Source organism: Salvelinus sp. IW2-2015, linkage group LG4q.1:29, assembly GCF_002910315.2.
Source record: "Salvelinus sp. IW2-2015 linkage group LG4q.1:29, ASM291031v2, whole genome shotgun sequence".
In the NCBI taxonomy this organism is placed as follows: Eukaryota; Metazoa; Chordata; class Actinopteri; order Salmoniformes; family Salmonidae; genus Salvelinus; species Salvelinus sp. IW2-2015.
The window spans coordinates 4,387,616-4,401,586 of record NC_036842.1 but is presented as its reverse complement, the minus strand read 5'-3'; the positions used below and the strand labels follow the sequence as shown (position 1 = coordinate 4,401,586).

At 42.5% G+C, this 13,971-nt stretch overlaps 1 protein-coding gene across 1 annotated transcript in view; it reads left to right on the top strand.

Moving 5' to 3' along the window:
* Positions 1-10,299: 10,299 nt before the first annotated feature.
* The window catches only part of rc3h2 (ring finger and CCCH-type domains 2), a 22,181-nt gene continuing 18,509 nt past the window's right edge, over positions 10,300-13,971 (top strand). The window contains exon 1 of the mRNA XM_023983415.2: positions 10,300-10,704. The gene's annotated coding sequence lies outside the window, so the exon portion shown is untranslated. The remainder of the gene's footprint in view (positions 10,705-13,971) is intronic.

Sequence of the window (13,971 nt, the reverse complement as noted above, 5' to 3'; positions counted from 1 at the left end):
CAGTAATGACAGTAGCAATAATGGAATCATCCTGGGTTTTTGGGAAATATTCCTGTGAATGTCTTCTCTACATCAGTTATGTAATTCTTCATCTCTGGGCAATTTGGTCTTGATATCTAGTGACCGCTATGTTGCTGTGTGCTATCCCTTGTTGTACCACTCAAAAATAACAATATCAATAATTATACTACTGGTGGGTCTAATCCTGAATGCTGATTGGTTAAAACCACATTCCAACCAGTGTCTATTCCACAAGTTATCACTGGCTAAATCTATGACGTTAAAATGCCTATTTACTCTATTCCATCTGGCAGCAGAATCAACTGTCTCATCAGCCAAGCCAGGCAATTTATAACCTTGATCTCCACTATAAGAAGCATTTAGACATTATCTCACATTTTCTTTTAGACTAACATTTAGTTTTCAACAGCGGAGATTTGTATAAACCTTGCTGTCTGTCTCTCCGACGTTTGCAACATTGTTTCAATATTCAAATTCGATCTCCAGCTGTCCCATAGTAATTAATGTGTCGGGAGGCGGGACGAGACAGGCAGGCAGCGTGGCAGCTTCTCAGCCAGTCAAAATCATGAATCAGCTGCCATCATTTTTATGGATATATACAAAGAAATGTCAAATGAAGTGCAGCTTGTTCCAGCTTCAGTTTGAAGTGATTGTTGTAGCTGTGTTGTTGGCTAGCTCCTCTGAACAACAGTGTCCTGACGAGTGAGCACGTTTTCTATGCCAGGCGAAATCGCGCCTCATTAGCTCATTGTTATGGATGTATCTGAAAATGTCACAAAAGAAACTGCTTAAACAAATGCAAATGCAGCTACTGTTGTTACTCTGGTTGCACTGTTTGACGTGACTAAGTTAACCGTAGCTGGCTGGCTAGCAAGCAAGGGATAAGAACCTTGACAGCCAGTATGGCTAAGGGACCAATACTGGCTGGCATTTAGGACAAACGACTGGGTCTCGTCCAAAAGACTGAACGACTGGGTCGCGTCTCTGGCAACCAAACCGATAGAACGAACGACCAGCCGGCTTGGGAAGCAACCATAGATTTGAGTCGGGACTATATCTTGTGGAAGGATGAAATAGTATGAATACATTCATCAAAAATAAAGTTTTGAATATGTTGGTAACCCGTTGTATAAAAGTGATAATGCTCTCGAAGCTGGTGTTTGGAGGATATATTGCCATGGTTTGCCGGCTCTCGACTTCGTCTCGGGCCTAACAACACCCGTGCCAATATATCCTCCAAATACCGGCATCTCGGGCATTATCACTTAATTATGTGTTGATTGTCTATTACCTTGTGGTGTTGTATCGTATACAGTGCTGCTATTGTAAATGACTCTGCAAATGTACAGGTACCCAGGAGGTGTTTTAAATAATGTTTTATTGTTGAAGGACTTAACTGGAGGAGCATCATTGACTTTGTAATTACAATGGTCGTTCCGTGCTCTTATTATAACGCTTTATTTTCAAAAGCGGCTGGCACCAAGTCTGGTCTTAAAATTGTACGGCCAAATAAGTCTGAGAGAAGAGCAGCAAAAACTCTAGGTATTGTTGTTTTCGAACTATCTTGTTGGACCCCCCCCCCCAAAAAAAAAATTATACATTTTTCGTTCTCCAATCATCACCTGACATCTTTCTGCCATTTGTTAATTCCTTTATTAATCCAATACTTTATGTTTTCTTTTATCCATGGTTCAAAGTGACAGCTAGACATAATTTTACTCTGAAGTTGAAGCTTTCATAGTTCCTACCTTTTTATTCCTAAATTTGACATACACAGGGTTGATATTGTTATGTTAAACTACAGTATATTGTTGATGTAATTGCTTATTTCTTGTAACAATACACTGGCATTACTTATCTCAGTTAACTGTTGTCATCGTAGATACATGTGGTGTTGATTCAGAATGTGGTGTTGATTCAGAACGTGGTGTTGATTCAGAATGTGGTGTTGATTCAGAATGTGGTGTTGATTCAGAATGTGGTGTTGATTCAGAATGTGGTGTTGATTCAGAATGTGGTGTTGATTCAGAATGTGGTGTTGTTACAGAATGGTTTGGCAGGCAGAGGTCACCAAATAATTATTTTTTCCTTCATAATTTCTCAGCATCAAAATGATACGTTCAACTTGAGTTGATTCACACAGGTACTTTGTTTTCGATGATCAAACCCTCTGATAATTCCATGATAAAAAGTATTCGAGCAGTACATTTTGAGGACAAAGTTGAATCTAACTCAATGGTTAGTAATTGATGGCTATCTGTAAAGAATTACATTTTTTATTTTTTATTTATGTTCTTTTATAATGGAATCACCTACATTTGGTTAAACAGCACTGAACTAGACGTCACACTTCTTGGTCAGGCAAGGAGTGAAAGCACTGGGATATTGATGTTCATTAACCAATACTTGACACAGATGTGGTGTAGCAGGAAGAGTGGTGTACCGTTACCCAAGAGGTTGTGAGTTCAAATCCCAGGTGTAGACTGATGAAAAATAAATACTGTATAAATGAACATGCACAATGTCATCATGTATGTCAAATATGTATGTTGAACACACTGTGCAGTGTGTGAGTAGCACTAACCTTGCCAACAGACAAAGAGCTATGAGTGTGTCATCAGTAAGGCAGGGTAACAGTAGGAAGTTGTGATGTGTAATGAAACTATATTTTTGGGGAGGAGCATTTCTAGAACGTGTCTAGAACATTCATATCTTAGATTCTGAGAACATGGCAACCATGTTCTGTGTATGTTTGGTGGGACGTTGATGGAATATTCTCCTAACCCCCCTGGAAACATGAATGTTCTTTCAACATCCGATGAAACGTGTCTAGAAAATGAATATTGTATATTCTGAGAACATGGCAACCACGTTCTGGGTGTGTTCTGTTTTACATTAAGGGAATGTTCAAACATGCTAGAAGGTTCTCCGAAAGTTTTTGCTAACATAGATAGAATGTTCCCCTAACTAATGGAAAACTGGACACTCAAACAGGGGTAACATTACAAAAACGTTCTCTCTCCCTAGAATTGTTAGCTGGGTCAGTGTGTCTCTCTCTCTCTCTTCTTGTGATGGCAGACATTGGCCGTGGTCGATAGCATCAAAACCGTGATGTATCATGGTTAAATTGTGACCGACTGACTGATCTACACATAATAATGAGTAGTTATGTATGTTGCATGTTGATTTGTAGATTAGTCAGTCTCGCCTTGCCTTTAAAGTCGGCTGCAATGTTGAACGCGCCTATGTCAGCAGACAGTTGATCAGTGGCTTGCCTCAGATGTCTTTCTTGTACAGTATGTGTGGACTGCTCTCTAGTGGTGAAACCTTTATGTGACAGCTGATAAATAATACAACTGTTACTCCTACAACTTTAGTAATGTCATTGTAACGTCCTGACCAGAGTTATTATGTGTTTTGCTTGTTTAGTGTTGGTCAGGACGTGAGCTGGGTGGGAATTCTATGTTGTGTGTCTAGTTTGTCTGTTTCTGTGTCCAGCCTAATATGGTTCTCAATCAGAGACAGCTGGTAATCGTTGTCCCTGATTGAGAATCATATATAGGAGGCTTGTTTGGTGTTGGGATTTTGTGGGTGATTGTTTCCTGTCTCTGTGTTTGTGTTCTGCACCAGATAGGACTGTCTCGGCTTTCACGGTTGTTGTTTTTGTATTGTTGTAAGTGTTCACCGTTTGTTGTCAAATTAAACATGTTGAACACTAACCGCGCTGCATTTTGGTCCTCTCCTTCATCCCAGGAAGAAAGTCGTTACAGTCATCGTGTTCCAGTGCTTGACTTGGACTGAAATACGTGCTGTTCCTGTACTCATTTTGGATGCCTGTTCACTCTTCGAAAAAAAACGTTCTTTGGTGTTCTATATATCTATTTTTTTTTTATTGAACATTTATTTAACCAGGTAAAACCCATTTAGGTTAGAAACCTCTTTTGCGACCTGGCAAGAAGGCAAAACAGGGAAATAGCAGCGTGTCCATAAAACATTACAGAAAAATACAGAATACACACAAAAGACAAAGTGTCACAAGTTAAAGATACAATTGAAGATTAGAAACAACTGCAGTTGTCACAAACAGTGTTGTCGATCAGAGTCTTAAAAACAGGCAAAGACACTAACTCCTCTAACTTTAAAATCTTCTGAAACATGTTCCAGGATGAAGGGGCATTGTGTGAAAAATATTTCTTCCCCCATCTCAGTTCTAGCCTTGGGAACAGACAAGGACAGCAGCAACTGTGAACGAAGACTGTATTGAGTGACTAATCTGGTCAGTAACGAACGGATACAAAGGGAGTTGTCCCATCAATGCTTTGTACAGAAAAGTGTACCAGTGCTTTAGCCTCCTGGTGGAGAGAGAGGTTCATTGCACCATAGCATACAGATCACAGTGATGGGTAAGTGATCTAGCATTGGTAATGAATCTTAAAGCACCGTGATACTACACTGTGTCCAGAGTCTTCAAGGTACTTGCCGAGGCCTGCGTATAGACAATATCACCATATTCCAGCACTGATAAAAAAGTGCTTTGAACAAGATATTTTCTGACTAACATTAAAAAGCGAGATTAGTTCCCGTAATAGAAACCCAATTTCAACTTCAGTTACTTGGTCAAGGTATCAATGTGCTGTTTAAAATTAAACGTTTCATCTAACCAAATCCCAAGATACTTATAGGAGGTGACCCTATCAATTTGCTGGCTTGTTATAGTTCAAATCTGCAAGTGACTCCATCTGTTATCTTTCAGGGAAGAGAAAACCATAAACTTTTCCTTTCATTAAGCACAAGCTTCAATTGGAAAAGCTGCCTTTGAATAAAATCAAAGGCCAACTGTAAGTCCTGAAAAGCCTTCTCAATATTAGAATAAATAATTGTGTCATCAGCATACAGATGGAGATTTGCAGAGTCAACAGTCTTCCCTATATAATTTATATACAGTGTAAAAAGGATCGGACCTAATTTTGAGCCCTGGGGAACTCCTTTTGTAAGCCTTCGAAACTCAGATTTCATACCATACTGAGCTACACACTGTGTTCTCAGAAAGGTAGTTTTGGAACCAATCCAATGCATCAACACTTAAACCAACCTTTTTTAGTCTATACAACAGCAGAGCATGGTCAACACTGTCGAAGGCCTTCGATAAGTCAATAAAAAGTGAAATACAGTGATGTTTCTTGTCCTGAGCATCTAGAGTATCACCTACAACCTTACTTACAGCAGTAATTGTACTGTGAGTTCACCAGGTTTTCCAAAACTTTTGCCAGTGCAGACAGTTTAGATATGGGACGATAGTTATCCAACTGGGACGGATTAAAAAATCTTTTACAAAAATATGATCTCAACATGTAAAGTGTTGGTCCCATGTTTCATGAGCTGCAATAAAAGATCCCAGAAATGTTCCACACGAACAAAAATATTATTTCTCTCAAATTGTGTGCACAAATTTGTTTACATCCATGTTAGTGAGCATTTCTCCTTTGCCAAGATAATCTATCCACCGGACAGGTGTGCCATATCAAGAAGCTGATTAAACAGCATGATCATTACACAGGTGCACCTTGTGCTGGGGACAATAAAAGGCCACTCTGAAATGTGCAGTTTTGTCACACAGCACAATGCCACAGATGTCTCTAGTTTTGGGGGAGCTTGAAATTGGCATGCTAACTGCAGGAATGTCCACCAGAGCTGTTGCCAGAGAATTGAATATTAATTTCTCTACCATAAGCTCCAACATCGTTTTAGAGAAATTGGCAGTACGTCCAACCAGCCTCACAACCGCAGACCACGTGTAACCACGCCAGCCCAGGACCTCCACATCCGTCTTTTTCTCCTGCGCTATCGTCTGAGACCAGCCACCTGGACAGCTGATGAAACTGTGGGTTCGCATAACCAAAGAATTTCTGCACAAACTGTCAGAAACCATCTCAGGGAAGCTCATCTGCGTACTCGTCGTTCTCACCAAGGTCTTGACCTGACTGCAGTTCGGCGTCGTAACTGACTTCAGTGGGAAAATGCTCACCTTTGATGGCCACTGGCACGCTGGAGAAGTGTGCGCTTCGCAGATGAATCCCAGTTTCAACTGTACCGGGCAGATGGCAGACATGGCGTCGTGTGGGTGAGCGGTTTGTTGATGTCAAAGTTGTGAACAGAGTGCCCCATGGTGGCGGTGGGGTTATGGTATGAGCAGGCATAAGCTACGGACAACAAACACAATTGCATTTTCTCAATGGCATTTTGAATGCACAGAGATACCGTGACGAGATCCTGAGGCCCATTGTTGTGCCATTCATCCGCCACCATCACCAGCATGTTTGGGAAACTCTCGATCGACGTGTACGACAGCATGTCCCAGTTCCCGCCAATATCCAGCCACTTTGCACAGACATTGACGAGGAGTGGGACAACATTCCACAGGCTACAATCAACAGCCTGATCACCTCTATGCGAAGGAGATTTGTCACACTGCATGAGGCAAATGGTGGTCACACCAGATACCGACTGGTTTTCTGATCCACGCCCCTATCTTTTCTGTGACCAACAGATGCATATCTGTATTCCCAGTTATGTGAAATCCATAGATTAGGACCTAATTCATTTATTTCAATTGACTGATTTCCTTATATGAACTGTAATTCAGTAAAATCTTTGAAATTGTTGCATGTTGAATTTATATTTTTGTTCAGTGTATATACCCAGTGAAGACAAACAACCTTGAGGGTTTCATCACTATTTCAGTGTAATGGGGATTTTAGAAAACAACAGCTAACAAAAGCTAACCTAGTCACATCAAACTCTGAAATGAGAGCTAACATTTCGTTTGAATTTGTTTTTGCTTTTTTGCATTGATATTTATAGCCATGTTAATGATGCGGCTGCATGATTTTGCCTGGGCATGAAAATGGCTAGCTGACGTCCGACACCGTTAGCTCTCTATGGCAGGGGGAAGATCAAATTCCTAATTTGCAACATTGTTGCCGAGGTCTGAGTGTCAAACTGCAAGGTTCATACAAACCTGTGCTGTTGCAAACGAAATGCTTGCTCGAAGCAGGGGGAAATAATGTGTTTAATAAAAGCATACACACTTAGACAAAAACCACGTGCCATTCCAGCATGACCACGCAAGAGGACGGCGGTTAAAACCAACTTCCTCCTCTCAATAAGCACGTTATTTTTCAATGTAAATAAAACAGTTTGGAAAGCAAATGCCTAATGCTGAAAAGAGATTGCTAATCTGTCTGTAGAACCAATAGAAACCATTTTTTCTCAGCAACTCCCAATCTTGAGTGAACAGTAGCATTGTTTTTCAAAGTAGCTTATCTTGAGATAGGCACATTTTTTACCTTTATTTAACTAGGCAAATGAGTTAAGAACAAATTCTTATTTACAACAACAACAGCCTAGGAACAGTGGGTTACCTGCCTTGTTCAGGGGCAGAACAACCGATTTTCACCTTGTCAGCTCGGGGATTCAATCTAGCAACCTCGTGGTTACTAGTCCAACACTCTAACCACTGGCTACCTGCCGCCCCAAGTAGGCTATTGCCACAAGGAGTGCATCGGCCATCACCGGTGAGTAGCCTATAGCCATAGCCACTGGAAGGTTTATTTAGTAGCCTACTGTAGCCTATAATATACAGTAGGCCTATATACACTGAGTGTACAAAACATTAGTAACACCTGCTCTTTCCATGACATAGACTGACCAGGTGAATCCAGGTGAAGGCTATGATCCCTCATTGATGCCAGTGTAGATGAAGAGGAAGATACAGGTTAAATAAGGATTTTTAAGCCTTGAGACAATTGAGACTTGGATTGTGTATGTGTGCCATTCAGAAGATGAACAGGCTAGACAGAATATTTATGTGCCCTTTAACGGGGTATGGTGGTATGTGCCAGGTGCACCGGTTTGTGTCAAGAACCGCAACGCTGCTGGGTTTTTCATGCTCAACAGTTTTCCGTGTGTATCAAGACTGGTCCACCACCCAAAGGACATTCAGCAAACTTGACACAAATGTGGGAAGCATTGGAATCAACATAGGCCAGCATCCCAGTGTAATGCTTTCGACACCTTGTAGTCCATGCCCCGACGATTTGAGGCTGTTCGGATGGCAAAAGGGGGTGCAACACAATATTATGAAGGTGTTCCTAATGTTTATACACTCAGTGTATAGTATTGTGCTTGTGCACAGAGTCAGTGCAGATAGTCCGGGTAACCATTAATTAACTATTTAACTGTATAATGGCTTGGGAGTAGAAGCTGTCTCAGAGCCTGTTGGTCCAACAGCCGATGTTCTGGACCTGTTTGCTGGACGGTAGCAGAGTGAACAGTCTATGGATTGAGTCGCTGGAGTCTTTGGCAATTTTTCAGCCCTTCCTCGACACCGCCTGATATAGAAGTCCTGGATGGCAGGGACTTTGGCCCCAGTGATGTACAAGGATGTCCGCACCACCCTCCGTAGGGCTTTTCGGTCGAGGGTGGTGCATTTGCCATACCAAGCGGTGATGCAGCCGGTCAAGATGCTCTTGATGGTGAAGCTGTATAACTTTTTGAGGATACGAGGGCCCATGCCAAATCTTTTCAACCTCCGAGACGGGAGTGATGCTGTCATGCCCTCTTTACGACTGTGCGGGTGTATGTAGACCATGTTAAGTCCTTAGTGATGTGGATGCCAAGGAACTTGAAGCTCTCGACCCGCTCAACCACAGCCCCAATGATGCGGATGGGGGCGTGCACTCCCCTCTTTTCATTGCAGCCCATGATCACCTCCTTTGTCTAACTGACGCTGAGGGAGAGGTTGTTGTCATGGCACCACACTGCCAAGGGGGGGTGGGGGGGGGGGGGGGGGTGTTGAGGGTCAGCGTGGTGGAGATGTTGTTTTGGATATGGTTTTCATTTTACTACTTGACTTGCAAACCACATAATGATATATTCTTATGCTGGTTGACAAATCAGACGTTGCACACGTTAGGTCAGTTTACCAATGTGCCGTTACCTCTCCCTCAGCGTCAGTTAGACAAAGGAGGTGAACATTGCGTAATGTCTCATTGATTAAATGTGTGTCTGTTTAAAGTTTTTTGACTGCATATTGCCTTGTAGACTTTTATAGATGGCCACAAGGTGGCACCTGCAGTATTTGGATGATGGGAATTTCCTCTTTCTGACATTTCACTTGGAATGAAGCGCTTACCTATAGACAAAGGGAACCTCCAAGACACATAATCCTGGATGAATATTTGTGAGCGTAGGAATGGAATGTATGAATCAATATTCATATATGTGTAAGTGACTGCTCTATAATATGTTGGTATCTTTGTGTGTTGGTATGTAGGCTATTTGTTCTGCATGAGTAAGATATAGAGAGAGAGGGAGAAAGTCATTGTATGCCCCAGTTACAGTATATGGTCCGACTGCATCTGTGTGCCTCACTGAGCATCAATACTATATGAGTGGATTCTCCAGCATGTCTGAGAGGGTTTCTTGCTCTTTCTCTCCCTCTCCCCTCCCTTCTTTCTCTCTCTCAGTCACTCTCTTCTCTTTCTCTTTTATCCCTGTGCTCCAGAAATGTCCAACACACTCAGCTCAGTGCAACCCAACACTTCTCTCATCCTCAGGGTCCCCTCAGTGAGGGGACACAGAGTGACTGTAAAAGGGAGTAGTGCGTGTGCGCGTGTGTGTGTGTGTGTGCGTGTGTGTATGTGTAAAGTACTGTTTAAGACCCTTTCATTATGAATGAGGAATGGAGGAGAGGGGAGCATCGGGCCTTTCGTTCTCCATCCTCTGAACCACGTTTCTGCCATTTCTACAGCACTACTACAATCAGTGCCAAAGCCTAGGTCCCAGTAAGAGCTAAATCACTCAAGATGCTCATTAGGGTTGTTACAGGTAGATTCATTATTCTATTCATTACTCTATTCATTATTCTATTCTGTTATTACACAGTAGCTTAATAGCGGATATATTACAGAATGATAGAACATTCTGGATACACTGCACTTTTTATTTCTCTTCAAGTTAAGTGGCTTATCTTGCATTAGATTATACTATTAGACAAATGAGATTAAAACTTAGGCAAGTGGAGACACTGAGACGGTCAATTCGATAGGGGGTTGCCATTATAGGGCCAAAACATGCTTGGAGCATTGCGTCTGACGGTCTTATCGCATCCTCTGTCTCTTTAAAAACGATGCAGCCCACGCCTCGAAAAGCGGCTTGTTCCGGCTTTGCCCCTTTACGTCTTTATCCTTGCCCATAACATGAAAATAGTACCACATACGCACAACCATTATAAACAAGGTTTCGAGGTGAAATTGGAATATATATTATTGTGTACAGCTCGTTTTACCACAAAACACTCTCCTGTTGATCAAGACGCGCCTGCCCAAGGCACGCAGTTCAAAAACTGGAAGCGGAGTGATACAGTAGGCTACACGATCGTTCTACCCAGTTGTCAAACCGAGGGAGCGTACCTTTGAGCGAACATGTCGCATAGGCTGGGAATGAATAGAGAAATTGGAGCAAATAGCAGTAAATTGATGTGCTGAAATGATGTTTTAAATACGGGGTCTATATTATTGGTTCGATTGCCGTGGTTCCATTGCAACTGATGAAGATCTTTTCCGTTTGCTCTCTTGGACGATAAAAATATGATTATTATAGTACTCCGTTACAGTGCCTAAGGTAAGTGACAGAGAGAGGCGCGACTTTCAGCTCGTTGTCCCAATTATGATTTTTAGAAGTGTTGCATGCTGCCAAACCGTTTGTGGCACCTGATGATGGTCGAGTCCATACACAGTTATAGTAGTTGGCAACTGTTCACATTCCTACTTAATATCTGCAGGCAGATCATTTATTATGGGGTACCATTATTACATTTAGGAGCCATGCACGATTTCATCATGATAGGTCTATTTCAATATATTTTTTTGCATATAGGCCTATATACAGTCAGGAATGGAAACCTACTAAGAACAATTTGTCTTCAAAATTGGCATTGTCAAAATTGTCAAAATTGCCATTAGACCTAGCCTATTATTACATTAGGCTCCTTTGCACAGAGGCATCAGTGTAACAGATCATGTTAGACACTGTTACACAAAGAGGCTGTTCAATGAAGTTGCATAACAAAATGCACCTTCCAAGAACTACTGTGGCACCTACATCCGTGTACAGTTTGATCTCTCAGGAGTGACATGTGCCAGCGCCACCCACTGCCAACGTAGCCTATCTATGCCAGAATGAATACACAAAAGGCCTTTTGAAATCAATACATCCTGATGTACAGCCTATAATGTGCCCCAGGCCTACTATCACTAGGCCGACAATTGTAAAGTTGCACTTCTAGTTGGATCCATAGAGTGCTGCAGTTATCTTATTTTTAAAGATGATCATTTCAAATGGTTAATTTAATATAATACTCTTATATTAACACTGAGATATGGAATGTGTTTGAAAGTCCCTCTCCAAATGAAGTTGTGAAATAGTGACCTCTGAATCTGAAATCCAAAACTGATAAACAGCGAGAGGAAATTAACAGTGATGTTATTCTTTAAAACACAGGAAAAGGAAACCAAGTCAAATAAAATCCAACGTTATTTGTCACTTGCTTTGTGAACGACAGGGGACTAACAGTGAAATGCTGACATGCGGGTCCTTTTTCAACAACGAAAGATTAAAAAAAAAAAAAAAAAAAAAATTTGAAATAGTGACACAAGGAATAAATACACAGTGAATAACAAATAACAGCGAAGAGTAAAAATATCATGGCTATATACAGGGAACACCAGTGCTGAGTCAATGTGCAGCGGTATGAGTAGTTGAGGTAGATATGTACATATAGGCAGGTAGGGATAAAGTGACTAGGCAACAGGATAGATAATAGACATGTTTGTTGTTGTTTTTTATCGACAAACACTATGTTTTGAAAAGGCCTTGATTGATTCTATTTCTCTGATGACTGGTTCAGAGCAAAGACCAAGCTATATCATCCAGGGGAATATAGTGTTGAACTCATTAAGGGGGTAGTGATTGAATAGGGATTAGGTTTGTGGCGGTCTTGTTTCATGACTCAAACAGACGTTAACGACAGTGACTCATTTTATTGAAGCACACTCGCACTATTCCGTATTCCATATTCCGTATTCTGTATTTCATTGCCCGCCACAGAGATGTTTGTGTGAAATCTCAGCCCTGTCACCGGTTGTAATGTACTGTATTGTACTGTACTCTGAGGGCCTGGTTGGTAGAGGGATGGGGAGACTGGTGTCCTAAGGCCATGTCTGGAACAGCAGGGTTTACTTGTGCAGGACAAGCCCAGCTGTCCTCTTTACAAGAGAATAGCCCCCTTCAAAACACACAGGCATTCGCACACGAGCGCACGCACACACACATGCGCACACACACACCTGTCTCTTATACACATCTAGATGTGTATAAGAGACAGCACACACACATACTCTCTCTCTCTCTCTCTTACCTGAACACACACACTTACAAAAGTTCTGCTCAGTCCCCTCCAACAGCGCTACTATAGTCTAGAACCAGTGGTGTAAAGTATTTAAGTAAAAATACTTTAAAGTACTACTTAAGTCATTTTGGGGGGGTATCTGTACTTTACTTTACTATTTATACTTTTGACTACTTTTTACATTCCTTAAGAAAATATTGTACTTTTTACTCCATACATTTTCCTTGACACCCAAAAGTACTTGTTACATTTTGAATGCTTAGCAGGACAGGACAATAGTCAAATTCACGCACCGAATATCCCTGGTCATCCCTACTGCCTCTGATCTGGAGGACTCACTAAACACAAGTTTGTAAATGATGTCTGAGTGTTGGAGTGTGCCCCTTGCTTTCCTTAAGTTAAAAAAAGAACAAGAAAATGGTGCTGGTTTTCTTACTATAAGGAATTTGAAATGATTTATAATTTTTTTAACCAAACACTTTTAGACTTACTCAAGTAGTATTTTACTGGGTGACCTTTACTTTTACTTGAGTCATTTTCTATGAAGGTATCTCTTTAATTTTACTCAAGTATGACAGTTGGGTACTTTTTACACCACTGTCTAGAACAGTTTTTCACATCCAGGTGTACTAGGACGCCTTTGGGCACCTGGCCTGTCCACAGGGGGTACCTGGCCTGTCCACAGGGGGTACCTGGCCTGTCCACAGGGGGTACCTGGCCTGTCCACAGGGGGTACCTGGCCGCCCTCCCAGGAACCTGAACCCTTGAATGCTAGGAGCAGTGAAGACATGTGCGACTTAAAGGTTGATCCTGACGGACTGGTGCTTGAGATTACAGCATCGCGACCCCAGAGTTAGAACAACGTGTTCTAGACCAGCGGTCCTCAACCTTTTTACGGTTACTGTACCACCAACTGAATTCTGATCTGCCCGGAGTACCTGAAGTAACCCCCGTGCATTTGACCAATAAGCCTATATTCTCATGAGTCTTCTCAAGTACCCCCTGTGGACAGGCCAGGTACCCCTGTGGATAGGCCAGGTAACCTGTGGACAGGCCAGGTACCCCCTGTGGATAGGCCAGGTAACCCTGTGGATAGGCCAGGTACCTCCTGTGGATAGGCCAGGTACCTGTGGATAGGCAGGTACCCCTGTGAAGGCCAGGTACCCCCTTGGATATAGGCCAGGTACCCCCTGTGGACGGCCCAGGTACCCCTGTGGACAGGCCCAGGTACCCCTGTGGAATAGGCCAGTACCCCTGTGGACGGCCCAGTGCCCCCTGTGGACAGGCCCCCAGGTGCCCCCTGTGGAAAGGCCAGGTACCCCTGTGACAGGCCCCAGGTACCCCCTGTGGACAGGCCAAGGTACCCCTGTGGAGCGTAACCTGTTACAGGCCAGTGACCCTGTGGAACTAGGCCCAGACGTGGACGGGTAACCCCCTGTGGACGCCAAGGTCCCCGTGATGCCGGTTACCCCTGTGAATAG